This window comes from Mustela putorius, unplaced genomic scaffold, assembly GCF_011764305.1.
Source record: "Mustela putorius furo isolate JIRA1106 unplaced genomic scaffold, ASM1176430v1.1 tig00000145_pilon_pilon_pilon, whole genome shotgun sequence".
NCBI classification, from domain to species: domain Eukaryota; kingdom Metazoa; phylum Chordata; class Mammalia; order Carnivora; family Mustelidae; genus Mustela; species Mustela putorius.
Genome location: NW_025421294.1, coordinates 37,243,720 through 37,255,678, shown reverse-complemented (window position 1 = coordinate 37,255,678; position 11,959 = coordinate 37,243,720).

The window sequence follows — 11,959 nt, the reverse complement described above, 5'->3', positions numbered from 1 at the left end:
TGTGTGTGCAGGGGTTCAGGTGGGAGCAGCAGCTCTCTGAGCCAGACCAACTTTGGCCAGAGGCCAGAACGGAACCACAGGGAGGGAGAGGTGTTCACAGACCGCAGAATCTGTAACAGGTCAGTTTCACAGACGGCGCATCAGCCCAAGAGGCAGGGGTAAAGGAGGCCCACCTGAGTCTGGCCCTTCACAGCATCCCCCTCCGACCTCCTCCCAGACCCTGGCAGCCCTCACTCTCCATGCCACCTGTCTGCTGGGGCATCCCTGTCATTCAGTCACCTACTCCCTCTTTTCATTCATTCATTCATTCATGCACTCATGCATGCATTCCTTCACTCGTCAGTACTCTGCAACTGCCCCTGGACCATTTCAGGCCCTTGCTCAAGTCCTCGACTGCAAGGCCTGAGCCCAGACAGAGGCCAGTGCTGGCAGGAGGCCCAGGCCAGCGGGGGGCTTCACCCCCCTCCCAGCTGTCTGAGTCCTAGGAGGGGCCAAGGACCTCCACTGGGCTGGGCAGGAACCTCACTCTCTGACAGAGCGGTCCAGGGTGTCTGGGATACGTCAGAAGGATGCCTGGTCCTGGAGCCCCTCCCCTGGGGTGCCGCTCAGGGGCAGCTAGAGACTGGACAGCCTGGAGTCTGAAGGCAGGGGAGGCTCCCTGGGCCCTACCAGGGCAGGCTGAGCAGAGGGTCCTGCTGCTCTAACTTCCCCACCCCATCCCCGGTCTTCCAGGGAGGAGAGAGCACTCAGCTTTGTTACCGTGTACCGTGAGGAGTACCAGGCTACCTAGTTAGTGAGTGGAGGAGTTGAGAGATTTCAATCCCTGTCTTTCTGACCCCAAAGTTCTTCACCCTGAGATGAATGAGGTCTTGGTTTTGTTCCTCTGAGCTGTCCTTTCCTTGGGTAAGACCTTTGTCTTTGGCAGGACACTGAGCTGCCTCCCAGCTCAGGCAGTGCCGTTCCTTTGCCTAGAGCGCCGTGCCCCAGCCGGCCACCAGGTTACCTTCCTGGCCCCTTCACAGATCCTCCCTCAAAAAAGCCCTCCCTGCCTGCCTGGCTGGAGAGGCTGCCCTCAACCACACATTCTGCTCGTTTGTTTTTCCTCATTCCACGCATCACCCTCATATTATACAAGACATCTGGTTTCCTGTCTGTCTCACCCACCAGACTGGACCTTCCTTAGGGCAGGGCCTGCAGCTCCCTCTGGGAGTTGGGGGTGGTGAGGTGTGTGACGTGGGGGGACCATGCTAAGAGTGTCCTACTCTCCTCCCTGAGCTGGGGACCTATCCACGACCTTCACTTTCGATGGAAGAGGGATTGGGGAAGGAAATTCACTCTGTGGATGCCACTCAAGCCCTGGCATCAATATGCTGAGATTGGTACCCTTCCTAGCCCTATTTAGCAGACGAAGAAATAAGGCTCAGAGAAGTAAAGAACTTGTCTGAGGTCACACAGCAGTGATGGATCTAGGATGCACATCCAAGCTGGCTGGCTCAGAAGCCCTGGCTCTTTTCTCTTGGGGAGTATTTGACAAGAGGTAACAAGATGACCAGAATCCACACCAAGCAGCCTACAGTGGACACTTACAGAGAGAGCAATTTCATTCTGATCTTTCGGCTGCTTTGGCACTGTTTGAAAATTATATCGTTATCATAGCTGAAATCTTTTGCACTGACAAGGTTCCAAAGAGAGATGTAGGGGACAGGATGGCCTCCAGCAGTCTCTGTCCCCAGGCAGAGGGCTAGGTGGCAGGGTGGCCTCCTACCTCCCTCTCCGCCCCCATCTGGCGAGGACAGGGCCAATATTGCCGGGAGACCTGGCAATGGTGGGGGGTGGCAGCTGGTGGCAGATGGGTGGGCACAAGGTCTTTTCAAGGCAGCTGCCAGAGTAGGGGGCCTGCTTTGTTGGGTCTTTTCAGGAGCTGTGACCACACACAATGGGGGGCCAGGGGTGCCCCCTTTCTTTGCTTTCTTCTTTTACACCTGCTCTACCACCTGTTCCTCAGAAAGCTCCCAGCCCTCCGCCTATTCTTCCTGCCAGCCCCACTGGGCTCTGCCTCCCCAGTCCCTGGGACTCTTTCTGCTCCTGCTCCCCTTTCCAGGCCTCTGGGGGAAACTCTTCAGGCTCCCTGGCAGGCCAGATACTCACTCTCCTTTTTCCCCCATCACCTTCCCAGTATGGATTGTTTTCCAGACTTTGCCTGAGCTCTTCCTCCCAGAGAGGGCCCTTCCTGTCCCTCTCCACCCAATAGGCCACTCAGAATACCTATAAAAACAGGGGTCTTCAAATTTGGGGCTCATGTGGCTCTTCACCAGAATTTTGAAAGCTACATACATCACACAGACATTTTTAATTGGCATCTAAATGTTTTCATTGCAAATGTAAACAGTTGCAAAGGATGTAATTTCCAGCACACTGCGCCCTCAACAAGAGCTGCAAATAAAAGCTCATCAAAACCGAAGAGCTCTAGTACTGTCAGCTTCTTCATCTTCCAGAAAACTCCAACGTGCAAAACCAATGGCAAAACCAACCCTCTCAGCCAAACCATGAAGCCAAATTAGCCTGACTTTCAGTCAGAAGATGATTCGAGTTTATTTTGCAATTAGGAAATGTGCTAACGGACACATGAGCCCTCTCTTTTTCGCGCTATTTCTATTCTAAGATGGACAAGGCAGGCGACTCTTGGATGGGGAAAGGCTTTGATGACTTCTCTGTCTGACCAATGCTACCTTGTTTCCCTGCCCCAGGGGTGCTCCCTCAGGAGCTAGACTCTTTCAAATTGCCTTCCCTTTGGTGCCCTGCAAGGCTTTTATTCCCCCTCTCCAACATTTTTATTGTGAAATACAACATGGGGAGAGAACACATTTTGTGTGGCTAAAGTTCAGATCCAAACCAAAATATGCAGTTCAATAATTTATCGAAAAGCAAACTCCTGCTCAGGAAATAGAACATTTCTAGCCCCTCAGAAGCCCTGGGCCCATTCTAATCAGTATCCCCTCCTGCCTATCCAAAGGGGACCACTCTACTGAACTGTAAGATGGGTCATCCCTTGCTTTTCTCCACAGTTTCGTCACTGTGTTGGAACAACATAGGAATGGAGTCATCTAGTAGGTACTGTCACAGAGCACAATGTCGGTGAGTCACCCAGGCCGGGGTGCATGGCTCTGCTGTGTCCATTCTCGTTAGCGTGCAGCGCTCTACTATATGAGTCTATTCCGGTTTCCTGATCCATCCTGCTGTCGGTGGATGTGGGAGCTGTTCTTCGTCTGGGGCTGTGTTGAAGAAAACTGCTCTGAGCCATCAGTCTCTAGGTTCATGCAAATATGCATTTCTTTGGGGGGTTTATCTAGGAGAGGTTTGGCTGGATCATGGGAATAGATACATGGTGACCTATAAAAGATACTGCCAGATACTTTTTCAAAGTGGCTGTAGCACGCCCACCAGTATTCTCATCAGTACTGCCTGCTCCACACCCTTGCTATTGTCCAAATTTTTAATGTTAGGTAACCTGGCTGGTGTGCCATGTTGTTTCATTGTGATTTTAATTTTTCATTTCCTTTGATGATTGATGTGATTCAGTACCATTTTATAAATGTATTGGTCACTGGAACATTTTTTAAAAATTTTTATTTATTTGACACACAGAGAGAGAGCATGAGCAGGGGAAGCAGCAGAGGGAGAGGGAGAAGCAGGCCCCCCTGCTGAGCAGAAAGCCTGATGCAGGACTTGATCCCAGGATCCTGGGATCATGACCTGAGCTAAAGACAGACATTTAATCTACCAAACCACCCAGGTGCCCCTGTCACTGGAACATTCTTGTCGGAAGTGCCTGTTCGTCCCCATTTTTATATTGAGTTGTTAGTCTTTTTCCTATCAATTTGTAGTTGTGTTTATTCTGGAAACAAGTAAGTGCTTTGTTGGTATATGCGCATCATACAGCTTTTCCCACTCTGTACCTTCTTTATCGTCCTTAGTGCCTTTTGAAAGACTTTTAATGTAGTTATTTTATCAATCTCTTTTTATGGTCAGCACTTTGTGTGTCTTGCTTAAGAATCTTCTTACCACTCTGAGGTCATGAAGACATTCTCTTATGTTACCTTCCAGAAGTTTAATATATTGCCTTTAACGTTTAGATCTACAATCTCCCTCAGACTGATGCTGCGAATGGTGTGAGGTAGGAATCAAGTTTTATTTCTGCTCTATAGAAATTTCCAATTGACTCAGCCTTAGTCACTGAAAAGATCACCCCTCCCCCACTGCTTGACAATGTCACATTTGTCATAAAATGTGTGTCCACATATGTCTGGCATCGCTAGTACCTTGGTCTATTCATCTATCCTTGCAAAAATACCACACTGTCTTGCTCACTCAGCTTTAATAGGTATTGGTTTCCGGTAAGGCAAATCCTCCCACTTTGCTCTTCTTTTTCAAAAAAAAAGGCTATCCTTCACCTTTTGTGTTTGTACATAGATTTTACAATCTGTTTTCCAAGTTATACTCAACCCCCCCAACACACACACACACACACACACACACACACACACGGGCACACACCTGTGAAGATTGTGATTTGGGTCATATGTACTGAATCTATAAGTCAGTTCGCAGAGAGTGAGATTCTGTAACATATTGAGTCCTGTCCACGAATACATGTCCCTCCATTTAGCTTAGCCTTCTTGGATTCCTCTCAATAATGTTTTATAGTTTTCTGAGTATTTTTAGGTGAACCAATTTTTTAAAAACTAGGAAGGGAGTGGAAGTGCAGACAACATTTGGATATGGCAAAATCATGAAGACAGCAATGTTCTCGAATGTTTCCTTTGTACCCCCAGCCGGTGTGGGATCCAAAGCACGCAGAGCTGTGCCTGTCTCTGGGCCCTGCCTGCATAACCACGTCCCGTGCACACTCCAAAGCAGGCCCAACACCAAGGCCTCATGAGTATGGATGGACCGAATGCTCCCTATCACTTTCCCATCCCACAGCATCCAACTCGTTGCTGGAAAATTGGTACTCAATCTATGCCAATGTGCCAAGAACAGATCAGGCAGCGTTTCAGCTCCCAGATAAAACTCTGTTCTTGAAAAGTAATTTATTGAATTCTCCATTAGTTCTCCATTAAAGAAGGTTTATACATGTTCATTAGAGAATATTTAGAAATTGCTAGCAGGTAGACAAAAGGAGAAAAACAACACGCATATTCCTATTGCTCAGAGATAATCACTGGTCATATTTTGATGCATTTCCTTTCATCTTGTTGTTATACAAATTTTGTATTTGCTTATTTTGTTTTTACAAGCTTGACATCATTCTGAATTTACACTGCTGTGTTCAGCTTTTCTTACTTAACATTTAAGATGCCAGCCTGCTCTCCTGTGACTCTAACGTCTTTGGAAGCATCCTGGCCAGGAGCTCGGTAAGGTTCTGTTAGTGACACCCGGCTGCTAAAGACCCCGCTGTGGCAGGAGATATTTGTGACTTCATGCTGGTGTACGCAGTGCGTAGCCAACGTCTCTGGGCATTTGTGAGCTGGTGTAAATGCCTCAGGTCTGCTAGCTCATTTACCCTCACAAACCTCGTAGGGAGTTTGCATTATTTACCTCATTTTACAGACACAGAAAGGTCACTTGGCCAGCCCAAGGTTCCCAGCCAGCGAGTGCCCAAGCTGGTGGATACTGTTGGCTCTTGGAGACACTCACGCCTCCTCTCACTGGCTCCTTCCTTTTAACTGACGGAGCCTCTTCTTTCTGCAAGTGAGAGGGCAGTGCAATGGAGGGACGCAGCTGTAAGGTCCCCAGGATGGGCCCGAGTCCTCCATGTTCAGCTATGTGACCTCCACGAATCTTTCACTCCTGGAGCTTCCATTTCTTCGCCGTGAAATGGGCAAAAAGGCCATGACAGGAAAATGGCTCTGTGAACTGCGAAGTCCTCCCGGAGTTGGTCATCCCCACCAGCTCTGGGCACTGGAGGAGAATGGCGGCTCCCTCCCAGTCACCACCCCCACTGACCCAGGACCCCAGCTCTTGCCACCTCACCTTGACTGACCAGTTCTCTGGAACCAGCTAAGGGGCAATGGGCAGTCCTTGCCGGCGGCTCAATGGGAGCAGCCGCTCATCCTGGGGCTTCCAGCGTCTGACTGGGGCCTGGCACAGGAGAGGTGCCCTCGGGGCATGTGGGATGGTGTTTCGAAGAGCCCTCCCGAGATGTACTCCCAGGGCCAGAGCCAGCAGGGACTAGGAAGCGATGATGAGCCATGATGGCCTGCATTCTCACAGGGTCCCTGTTTCCCCAGAGTTTGGCCCATCATGGAGTCCCTTTGCTCTGAGACATAAAGGCAGGTAAGACAGGGCAAGTTAGAAGGAAAGTCAGGATTTGAACCCAGGTCTATGTGACCAAAGCCTGGGCTGCCAGCCTGGCTCTGCGTGTCCATCTGTGGGGTTGAGATACCCATGGCCTGGATGTCACAGTCCACTCGAGCCTCATTTGATCCCCACAACTGGATCCCCTGCAACTCTGATTTTTATTCTTGACCATTTTACAGATGAGGAGACTGAGCAGACTTTACAGCCCTGAGCTGACCCTGGCCTTTTCAAGTCCCAGTCAGTGCCAGAGCAACTCTGGCCACACAGCCTAGACATCTCCCTCGAGTCGCACAGGCAGTGATGAAGGACAGAAACCTCAGAGCATAAGCCAGGCCACAGTGAGAAGGTTCCAGCATCGTCTGGGTGTTTCCACGGATCCCTAAATAGAAGCAGAGTCCCTCAGCATGGAAAGCAGGCTGAGACCCCAGCCCTTCTCCTCCTGGGACAGTAGTGATGGTTCCTGAAGCAAAAGGGTCGCTCTGTGCCAGGCTCCCTGCCAGGCACCAAGGCGACAGAAGGGCCACCTGGCCTCATTTGCTTTTCCTATTAACCAGGGATACAGACCCTCCCACCCTTCTCATTTTTCAGGGGAAGAAACAGAGGCTCAGTTAAGAAAGTCTCTTGCCAGAGGCCACATGGCCAAAGAAGGGCAGAATGGGGGTTTTGAACCCAAGCCAGCTTGCCCCAGGGCCCTTAACCGTAGCCTGCTGCACCTGCTGTGGCCCCCTGGCTTACGTCCTTCCCCCTACTCCTCTTGCCCCACCAGGTCTGCCTCTGTCCTCCAGCCTTATATCGGTGTCACCAAGGTCCTGGCAATGCCCTTGAATCTTGCTTTATACTACACAAACATTTTAGAGGAAAGGCATGCTTTACACTGAATCTTATTCTAAAAATGAGCCTATTCTAACCTCAGGCAGCTGGGAAGATGAGGAATCTGAGGTTCAGAGTGGGCACACGACATGCTCAGGGACCCTCTAGCCAGGTGATAGCAGACTGGGTGGGCCCCTGAGCCAGGACCCAGAGTGGGATTCTCCCCTCTGCATCATCCCCTGCTGGAGCTGGAGAAAGCCCTGTATCTGTGCCCCGCACCCCCTCCCCACTCCAGAGCCCACCTGAACCCATCAGTGGTGCAAGGCACCCTGCCTTCTGAACAAACAGGACCCGGCACACTAAGGTGTGGTCTAGGAGGACACTCATGTCCCAGCTGCCTACGGCCCCGATCTGCTTCAATTCCTTGCCAACCTGGGCTCCCCACCTCAGGTTTCTGCTGCCACTCCACATGGCCCTGGGGCCTCTGGGACTCCTTTGATGTTTTGGGCCAGTGCAGGGCTGGCTAAGGGCTGCCAAGCCTGCCAGAAAGGCCATAGGACAACAGGCATCCAAGCGTCCCGGTGCCCCAGATGGGCCCTGCTCCTCGTATGAATCCCAGGCTGGCACTACCCCTCCGATCTTGCTCAGGTTCCCCAAACCTGGACCAGTCCAGAGGAGCTGCCCCAAGACATGGAGACACTGCCACGTTCAGGGCCAAGAGAGGCGGCTTTCCCCACAGGGCCCACCCAAGTCCCCCACTCTATTCCCCTCCTCTAGGAAAACGTGCCTCTTTGCTGAGCAGCTGACCTCAGGAATAACAAAAATTAATAATGAATAACGAGGATGGATTACTTTTATTATTTGCCACATGCCAGGCATTGTTCTAAGCATTTGGCATGTAAGGATTGAATCCTCCAAACAATCTTATAAGGCTAGAACTATTAGCCCATTTTATGAATGAGGAAAGTGAGGCACAGAGAAGTTGAGTGAGATACTCAAGGTCACACGACTAGATAAGAGGGAAGCCAGACAATGAACCCAGCTGCCTGATTCCAAGGCCTGAACCCTTGACCAACATCTCATGATCTGTGAGTGAGACCCAGTTCCCACCCCTGGGATTTGTCCGTCCATGCATTCATTAAACATTTATTGGGCACCTGTTCTGTGCTAAGGGCAATCCAAAGACAATCTCACTGAAAGTTTCTATCACCTATTAGGTCGTCATTATTACCATCCGCACTTTAGAGATCAGGCCACTGATGTTCAGAGAGGTTTAGTAACTACAAAGACACACAGCCACAAGATGGGAGGGTCTGTGGCACTGGAGGTTGCAGATGCCCCGAGTGAGCAGACAGCATAGGCAGGAGGCCGTGGGTCTCGTGTGCCTGGCCAGGCCTGGGCTGCTTGCAGATCATCTCTCCATTTCACAGAGAAGGAGTTAAAGCCTCAGAGGGATGAAATGACCTGCCTAGAGTCACCCAGCCAGGAAAAGACAGAACCAGGACTTGAACCCAACCTGCCCTGGCCCCACCTGGATCCTCTCTGCAGTGGAAAGGGTTTGGGGCAGAAAAGGGCTGCAACCAGCTTGTGGGCTTGCAGGGGTGAGTCCAGGAGTGGGAGAGCAGAGAGAAAGACAAGCCCTTCCCAAGCTCACCTATCCTGACCATTTACTATATGCCAGGCCACGATGATGGCCACATCTCCTCTTCCAATTACCCTATGAAGTGAGGGCTCCTATCCATTCCATTTTACAGATGCAGAAACTGAGGCACAGAGAGGAGATGCAGCCTGTCCAAGGTTGCCCAGGTAGTAAGTAGCTAAGCTAAAATATGAACCTGGACTCTGGAGCCATTTACAATCTGTTACTCCAGTTTTTCTTTGGAAGTCCGTGTTCTCCTAGGTGGGTTCGCCAGAGCTCCAGGAAGTCAGCAGGGAGCAGCGGGCTCTCCCAGGGGCAAACCAGGGTTGGGCATTGGACCCTGAAAATGGGTCAGCATAGGCCTGCCTGCTGGTTGCTCTAGGTGGGCTGGGCTGGGCTCTGCAATCTCTCAGCTACCTGAGGGGCCAAGAGGAGGGGCGCACAGACTCTGAGGTCAGAGTGGGCTGGGTCCCCATTCTGGTGTGAGGCCCAGTTCACCTCTCTGAGCTTCCCAGAAGGCCCCATAGGATGGAGATGAAGGTTTTAAAAAGCAACCAATACAAGGACTGGGACGCAATACCTTACCCATTAGCTCCCTCCCTATCTGGTAGGGTTATTATGAGGATTACATAAATTGGCCCATTGTGTTCAGTCACACTGTTCTCTGCCTGTGTGTGGGTGGCTAAGCTACCTACACTCTCTGGCCTTCAGTTTCCCTCTCGGTAAAATGGGCATATTCATAGTACCGCTGCCTAGGGCTATTGTGAGCTTCATACATCTGAAGGACTTAGAACAGCTCCTGGGACTCAATAAATGTTAGCTATTCCTGTGTCATAATTACCACCATAACAGCATAGTAAATGCAAGTTACTGGAATCATCAATTAATTCCCTTTTAGCCCCTGCCTTGCTCATGGGACATACTCAAAATGATTATATGTTTCAGAGTATCTGAGCTCTGTCCCTGTCTTATGATAAAGCTGAGCTCCAGGCCCCTATGACCCTAGCCTCTAATAGAGCTGCCTCTGCCAGATTCCAGGAAATGGCCAGCCCTTGGTCTTTTCTGATGGCCATTAGAACACTGCTGAGGTGTCTTTGGGCAAACTGAGGAGGAAGGTTCTGCCCATCAGCCTTCCCACGCGCCAAGGAAGAGCTCCGCTTTGGCACTGGGTCGAGCACCAACTGTGAATCTGCAAGGCAACAGGACGAAGAGAGCATGGGACAAGCCTCTTTCCCTTTTTGCCTTGGCTGCTGGGTAACGTGCAGCGGATTCTGTTCCACACAAACAGAGACAGCTTTGCCAAGTGGCCTCATCACTCTGAGCCTGATCCTCCTCTGCAAAAAAAAAAAAAAAAGAGAACAGTGAACCCTCTGAGTTCTGCCTCCTCCTGGTTGTGTGAACTGGACAGTTTCCTCTCCTGCAAGGTGGGAATTGTGTCAATGACCACACCGTTAGACTGCGAGGAGGATCACTCACAGGGCACAGCCTGGTGACCACTCCCCAGTGGCTGCATTGTAACCAGGCACTGAAAAACGTTGCTGTTGTAGGGGAAGACCTGCTGGGGCCGGGGACTAAGGGTTTGATAGGCGGAGTTTACTGAAAGGTAGAGCCTTCAGGGAGCAGTTTAAAAACCCAGCTTTGTGGTTTGATGGCAACCCGGATTTTGTGTTCTTGAATGAGTGGTGGGCAGGAGTGCAGGCAAACACCCTTTGGTTCCCTGGAAGAAGGGGTCTTTTCACACACATGCCCCCCCACGCCCCAAGCTCAGTGTGTGCCCTTTTTATAAGGTGCACCTGACTGTGTCCTACTGCATGGGGCCGTGCCTGCCAGGGCAAGCCCTGTGGGAGTGATGCCAGTCAGCCTGGCCAGGGCCTCCTCTCTCTACCCACTGCCCTGGGAGGCTGTGCCAACACTTCACTATTAAGAGAGTTAGCCCCACCCAAGGGCCCATGCAGCCCAAGTACGGGTTCTGGTGCTAAGGGAGAGTAAGCAGAGTCTGTGGGGGTCTGGGTGTGATTAAGGGAAGGGGTAGGGGGCATGAAATTCAAAGCCAGGAGAGGTTATGACCAGAGGCTGCTGCCCAAGTCTAAGGATGCTTCCACTATCTCCTGCTTCTGTTTGTACATCCCTTGTGGCAGGGATCACTCTCTCCCAAAGCCTCCTTCCCCACCTTTGTGGATCAGCTTTGCCTCGCTTCTCAATTATGGTACCCAGAGCCAAAGCATCTTCTCCTCCAGTGGCCCAATCCATGTGCACTAGAGCAGCAAGCCCCTGCTTCATTCTAGAGACTTTACCTCTGTGAACGCACCCCTATTTTGTTCGCTTGTTTCCCCCCACGTGTATCACTAGTGATCACACCAGGGTCCGGGCTACTATCAACCAATTCCCCTTCCTTCACTCCTCTTTCCTACCCTCCCTCCCTCCCTTCCTTCTTTTCTTCCCTTTCTTTTTCCAGTTCAGAGCAATGCATCTCCGTCGTCAGTTTATTCAAAGGTGTACTGAAAATCTGTGTATACCAGCCCTGTGCTGAGCACTGAAGATTTCAAAGGGACTATGAGCTGGGTCCTGCCCACAGGAGGCTTCCCATCTGCCAGTGGAGTGGATGCAAGGGTAACAGCTATGGTAACTGAGGGACAGGACAAAGAGCAGACAGACCTCAGAGGAGTGAGCGACGGCAGTACATTCACAAATATAAGGCAACTCATATAAAGGGTAAGGGCAATCCCTCGTCCCCCAATGAGAAGATGCACAATAAAGATGAATAATATAAACTTTAAATGGTGAAGATAAAATAGATGTCTACTTCCAGTAGTTATTTCCTTAGCAAGATATACATATTTTAAATAATGTTATATAAGATATTAATTTGGAAAGACTGCCTTTGTCTACTCACAAATTTCAAGAAACTATTTGGTTCAAACCCTCCATGTGTGGCTTTGACGCCAGTGTCCCCATCATCTGCTTTGTGGGTGGGGGTGCTTTTTTAGTTTCCACAGATTTTTTTAAAGATTTCATTTATTTATTTGAGAGAGAGAGAGAGAGAGAGCATGAGCGGGGAGAGTGGCAGAGGAAGAGGGAGCCCGACATGGGGCTCGATCCCAGCACCCTGGGATCATGACCTGAGCCAAATGCAGATACTTAACCCACCAA